Source organism: Camelus dromedarius, chromosome 9 (assembly GCF_036321535.1).
Source record: "Camelus dromedarius isolate mCamDro1 chromosome 9, mCamDro1.pat, whole genome shotgun sequence".
Classification (NCBI taxonomy): domain Eukaryota; kingdom Metazoa; phylum Chordata; class Mammalia; order Artiodactyla; family Camelidae; genus Camelus; species Camelus dromedarius.
This window is the reverse complement of record NC_087444.1, coordinates 60,386,223-60,392,776: the sequence shown is the minus strand read 5'-3', so window position 1 is coordinate 60,392,776 and position 6,554 is coordinate 60,386,223. Positions and strand designations below refer to the sequence as shown.

At 40.4% G+C, this 6,554-nt stretch overlaps 1 non-coding gene across 1 annotated transcript; it reads right to left on the bottom strand.

Moving 5' to 3' along the window:
- Positions 1-2,402: 2,402 nt before the first annotated feature.
- On the bottom strand, positions 2,403-2,475 carry TRNAP-AGG (transfer RNA proline (anticodon AGG)). Its single transcript has one exon. It is a non-coding gene; the product is annotated as a tRNA-Pro (tRNA).
- Positions 2,476-6,554: the final 4,079 nt, after the last annotated feature.

Below are 6,554 nucleotides of genomic sequence, written 5' to 3'. Positions count from 1 at the left end.
CTGCCAGTGTAGTAAACCTGAGTTCTCCAACCTTCCGAGTATCACTTGGTCTCTCGACGGGATTCAGGTTTCTGCAACATGTCCATACTGGTTATGCTTTCAGGAACTGGGGAGATGACCACTCAGTGGGTCTGTGGACCTATGGGAGCCACTATGAGAAAGACTCCATTCATTCCTTGCAGCCGTGTACCTCACACTAATGAGGGGTGGAGGAAGAATGTGCTTTTTTCCCTAGTACTGAAGTCAGCTCAGATGCTTTGTCCAGCAGCACACTAAAGATACCCTTTCCCCTTTCCCCAGTGCACTGGTACTCAGAACTAGGATAATTGCTACTGTTCATACCTACTGTGGCATTGCAAGGTCTTTCCTCAACTGATGGGCTCTGAATCTGAGGACTGAATACAACATGTGGCTGCAATTTACCTCCATTTTCCGCTCATTTTCATCCATTCTTGGTCACTGTGTTTGTCAGCCACCTATAAATGTTGTTCTTAGATACACCGTGGTCTATTGGGAATCACCACGTGTCCTTGTAGGTCAGATTTCCCTGGTTACCATTCTGACCTTGCTTTCTCCCTTGTCTCTGATGATTGAACGCTGCTATGTGGCCTCTGCTATTCCAGAATCCTTCTGTCCTTAGTGACTCTAGGGAGCCAGCTCCATTACCAGATCTGTTACCAGCACAGCTTACAGAAGATCGCCACCACTGAGCTTCCTAATGCTACCTGTGACTCCCTACCCACCCCACCCCCAACTGCTTCCCTGCTCCTTAGTAAAGGAACTTAGATCTTGTATAACAGATCCAACCTAACATACCCACTTCTCTGAAATCAGAAGATCTGAATCCCTTCTCTAACAACCTAACCAGGCTGCTCTCATTATTTCCATATTGCTTTTAAGATGAGAAATTTTTTCAAGATTCTAGGGGCCATTCAAGAAGTTATTAAGACTGCCTCTCAGAACCTGACAAAGTGTCAAAACCTTAACCAGCCTTCTGTGCTGTGTCCCTTCCCCACCTACCCTTGGTTCAGCTCCCTTGAGATCCCCTCTCAGGCAAGACTTCCCAGTTCTTGTGAATTCCCAGTGGTCAGCCCTTCAGCCCCACTGGTGAATAACTCTTTCCTTTGAGCAGAGCCACCATTTCTCCAGTTAGGCCCAGCTGAGATTTGACCCTGGTTATTGTTCTAGTGGCCAGTAGGGGAAGCAGGAGCAGATCTTGAAGAAGGAAGATGTCCTGCAAGTGAGTTGTGGCCATGGCAGTTTCTGAATAGATTTCAACCAAGAGGGTCTACCATCTTTTAGAAAGGCAGTGGACCACTTTTGTAGGCAGAGGGTTCAGGGGAGTCAGGGAGTTTGTTGTTCTGAAGTATCCACTCAGATGCCTCTATCCTGAGTCTCAGGGTCCCGATTCTTTTCTATCAAAGCCTTGATTTTGGCATAGGAAACCTCAGTACTCTCTGGAGTTTCCCTGCTCTTACAATCAGATCCTAGGTCTTATCTTAAGCGCTATCTGCTCTCTGACGAAGAGGCGTGATCTGTTTAAACGTTGCTACAGAGGCCTTCTGGTCTCCACATCATACCTAGCCAGCTGAACTGAGTCTGTCTTCTCCCGTCAGTGCAGCAGTAACTTTAGCAGCATCTGACTAATTGTACAGACCTTGTAATTGCCACATCCTTTATGTATCTCAGATTCTAGACCTATCAATCACCTAGTGCATCCCCTTTCACCTGACAGCAGCTGGGCACATGCTTTCCCAGCCGTCCTTCCTAAATTAGGGGCAGACTCCAGCCTGCAGGAGCACGCCCCGCTTCACGTGGGATACTCTCAGTCCCCATCACCTCTCACGATGTAGACTCCCCAGCTTCTACCACTGGAATTCTGCCACTTTGTGTTTCTAACCCATCTCTTGTCATTGCAATGTTTATCTTGTTTTTGAAGACTGCTATATATTTTACAATTTTTTGAATTATATTTTACCTATTATAATGGCATGTGTTTGAAGCAGGGCAGGTTCCAAACAGGAATTCACAACCCAATCCTGAGTGGAGTCCCAGCCAGTCTTTTTTTGTTTTTTTTTACATAAGAGAAAAGCACCACATTTTATGCAACATGTACCAGGTCATGAGTTAGGAAGTTTGAGGCCAGTCAGTCTATGCAGATTGACTCCAGACATAGGGCATCTAGGCAGTCTTCCCTCTGCTGACCTAACAGTCATGTCACTTCCAGGCCAATTGTCCAGACGATCCTTTTTCATGTTGACATTTTTTAATAGTTCCTGTCTCTAAGTATGGAAGTTGTTTTTTGGTTTTTGGTTTCTTAAAAATTTATTTTATTTATTTTTTAATCAGTCTTTTTTTGGGGGGGGGCAGAGGTAATTAGGTTTTAATTTAACTTTTTTTAATGGAGGTACTGGGGCTTGAGCCCAGGACCTCATGCATCCTAAGCATGTGCTCTACCACTAAGCTATACCCTCCTCCCTTGTTTTTTGTTTGCTTGCTTTTGTACGTAAGTTTTTAAAAAAATATTTTTATTGAAGTATAATCAGTTTATAATCGTGTCAATTTCTGATGTAACAGCACAATACTCCAGTCATATAGGAACAAACATACATTCATTTTCATATTCTTCTCAACCATAAATTACTACAAGATACTGAATATAGTTCCCTGTGCTATATGGAATGAACTTGTTATCTATTTTATATGTATTAGTTAGTATCTGCAAATCTCAAACTCCCAATTTATCCCTTCCTACCCACTTCCCCACCTCATAACCATAAGTTGTTTTCTATGTCTGTGAGTCTGTTTCTGTTTTGTAAAGAAGTTCGTTTGTCTTTTTTTTTTTTAGATGCCACATATAAGTGATATCATATGGTATTTTTCTATCTCTTTCAGGCTTACTTCACTTAGAATGACATTCTCCAGGTCTAACCATATTGCTACAAATGGCATTATTTTATTCTTTTTTATGGCTGAGTAGTATTCCATTGTATAAATATACCACAACTTCTTTATCCAGTCATCTGTCTTTGGACATTTAAGCTGTTTCTATGTCTTGGCTATTATAAATTATGCTGCTATGAACATTGGGATGCATATGTCTTTTTGAATTAAGGTTCCTTCTGGATATATTCCAAGAGTAGGATTGCTGGGTTACATGGTAAGTCTATTCCTAGTCTTTTGAGGAATCTCCATACTGTTTTCCACAAGTACTGCATCAAACTGCATTCCCTCCAGCAGTGTAGAAGGGTTCCCTTTTCTCCACAGCCTCTCCAGTGTTTATTATTTATGGAGTTTCGAATGATAGCCATTCTAACTGCTGTGAGGAGAAACCTCATTGTAGTTTTGATTTGCATTTCTCTGATAATTAGTGCTATTAATCATTTTTTCATGTGCCTATTGACCATTTATATGTCTTCATTGGAGAATTGCTTGTTTAGGTCTTCTGCCCATTTTTGGATTGGGTTGCTTGCTTTTTTTCTCATTAAGTGTATGAGCTGTTTATATATTCTGGAGATTAAGCCCTTGTCAGTCTCATCTTTTGAAAATATTTTCTCCCATTCCATAGGTTGTCTTTTTGTTTTACTTATGGTTTCCTTTGCTGTGCAAAAGCTTGCAAGTTTAATTAGGTCCCATTTGTTTATTTTTGCTTTTATTTCTATTGCTTGGGTAGCTTGCCCTAGGAGAACATTGCTGAGATTTATGTAGGATAATGTTTTGCCTGTATTTCCTTCTAAGAGGTTTATAGTGCCTTGTCTTGTGTTTAAGTCTTTAAGCCATTTTGACTTTATTTTTGTGTATGGTGTGAGGGAGTATTCTAACTTAACTGATTTACAAGCAGCTGTCCAGTTTTCCCAACACCATTTGCTGAAGAGACTGTCTTTGTTCCATTGTATGTTCTTGCCTCCTTTGTCAAAGATTAATTGACCAAAAGTTTTTGGCTTTATTTCTGGGCTCTCTATTCTGTTTCATTGATCCATATGTCTGTTTTTGTGCCAATATCATGCTGTTTTGATTACTGTAGCTCTGTAGTATTGTCTCAAGTCTGGGAGAGTTAGTCCTCCTGCTTCATTCTTGTTCTTCAGTAAGGCTTTGGCAATTCTGGGTCTTTCGTGATTCCATATAAATTTTAGGATTATTTGTTCTAATTCTGTGAAAAATGTCCTGGGTAATTTGATAGGGATTACATTAAATCTGTATATTGCTTTGGGTAGTATGGCCATTTTAACAGTATTAATTCTTCCAACCCAAGAACATGGGTTCTTTAAGTCATCTTTAATTTCCTTAGTCAATGTTTTGTAGTTCTCTGTATATAAGTCTTTCACTTCCTTGGTCAGATTTATTCCTAAGTATTTTATTTTTCAGATGCAATTTTAAAAGGGATTATTTCTTTACTTTCCTTTTCTGATATTTCATTGTTAGTGTAAAGAAATGCCACTGATTTCTGTATGTTAATCTTGTATCCTGCTACCTTGCCAAGTTCTTTTATCAGCTTTAGTAGTTTTTGTGTGGAGCCTTTAGGATTTTCTATATATAGTATCATGTCATCCACATATAATGACAGTATTACCTCTTCTCTTTTATTTCTTTTTCTTGTCTAATTGCTATGGCTTGGGCTTTCAATACTATATTGAATGGAAATGGTAAGAGTGGGCATCCTTATCTTGTTTCAGATTTTAGCAGAAAAGCTTTCAGCTTTTCACTGTTGAGTATTATGCTGGTTGTAGGTTTGTCATAAATAGGTTTTATTATATTGAGATATGTTCATATACTCCCTTTGCTAAGAGTTCTTATCACAAATGGGTGTTGGATTTTATCAAAGGCTTTTTCTGCATCTATTGACATGATCATGTGATTTTTGTCCTTTCTCTTGTTGATGTGGTATATAATGTTGATTGGTTTGGGTATGTTAAACCATCCTTGTGTCCCTGGGGTGAATCCAACTTGACCATGGTGTATGATCTTTTTAATGTGCTGTTGGATTCTGTTTGTTAGTGTTTCGTTGAGGATTTTTGCATCTATGTTCATCGATATTGGCCTATATCTTTCTTTTTTGGTAGTGTCTTTGTCTGGCTTTGATATCAGGGTGATGGTGGCTTCATACAATGAGTTTGGGTATATTCCTTCCTCTTCAGTCTTTTGAAAGAGTTTGAGAAGGATTAGTGTGAGCTCTTATTTGTATGTTTGCTAGAATTCCCCAGGGAAGCCATCTGGTCCTGGACATCTTTTTCACAGGGAGTTTTTTTTTTTATTGCTGATTCTGTTTCACTTCTAGTGATTGGTCTGTTCAAATGATCTATTTCTTCTTAATTCAGTTTTGATGGACTGTATGTTTCTAGAAACTTGTCCATTGCTTCTAAGTTGTCCACCTTATTGCTATATAGTTGTTCATAGTTTTCTCTTATGATTTTTTGTATTTGTGTTCTATGTAAGTTTTAATCATACCTTTTTGCTATGTGGCTTTGTCGTTATGGGATGGTTATTTTATTTTTAATAATATATTTATTATTATATATTTTTTGAGAGCTTACTATGTGTCAAACACCATGCTATGCATTTTACAAAGATTATTTCATGTAATCCTTATCCCATATAATCTTCCAGGTGAAGAAATGGAGACAGAAGGTAAGCCAGGACCTGACAGACACTGAATGAAGAGAAAGGTTAACCCTGGACCCTGAGGCTCCAAGTCTGGTGTTCTTCTCGCTGTTACTGTCCCCTCTTCATTCACTCACCCACTGCCTCCAATATCCACGGTGTGCTCAGCTCTGTGCCTGGTATTTCAAGTGTGTTGGTGATGTTTCATTGGCAAGACAGTGGAGACCTGGAATCTGTGAGAATGCCTGGGCAGAGCCTGGGTTCTATAAGTTGGTGGAGGCGTCGGGAGATGACTTTCATCCTATGGACACTTGTGCAAATTAATTTAATGCCTCTTAAGCCCATGGCAGGCTTTAGTGGAGCTCAGTACAGTGTTTGCATTGAATCATAATGAGATCTGTATTTGATTTTCAGCAAATATTGACTGAGGTCCCACAGAGGGCTGTCAGAGAAAAATGAGAGGGGGCTACCTCACTAATAATGGGATTTGTATACATAATTGCTCAGGTGAAGGTTTACTTGGAGCTGTTGCCGATGGAGCACTTGGTACAGTGGTGGGACTTCTTAACCTTGGAGGGAAGATCTTTCCCTGCAATGTTTTGGCCAGCGAGTGCTTGCCAAGCATCTCACCTTGTTACCTGGGGGTGGTGGAGCAGACTGGAAGCAGCCCCATTTTACAGAGAAGGAAACCAAAGCTCAGATGTGATGCAACCTTTACCCAAAGTCACAGAGCCAGAGGTGCCAGGCCAGTGTTTGCCAACATGTCACTGGTCTCTTGGTCGATGGCTCTTCTGACTGTCCTGGGAAAATAAGCTTAAATAGAAGGGGATTTTCAACCTGGGGGCCAGCCTGTCTTCAGGGTCAGGACACAACTCTGGGGTGGGCCAGGGCCATGTGGGACTGCAACTAAAAACTTGGAACCTCCAGACTTGTGTCGGGAGTGAGGATGAGGAGGG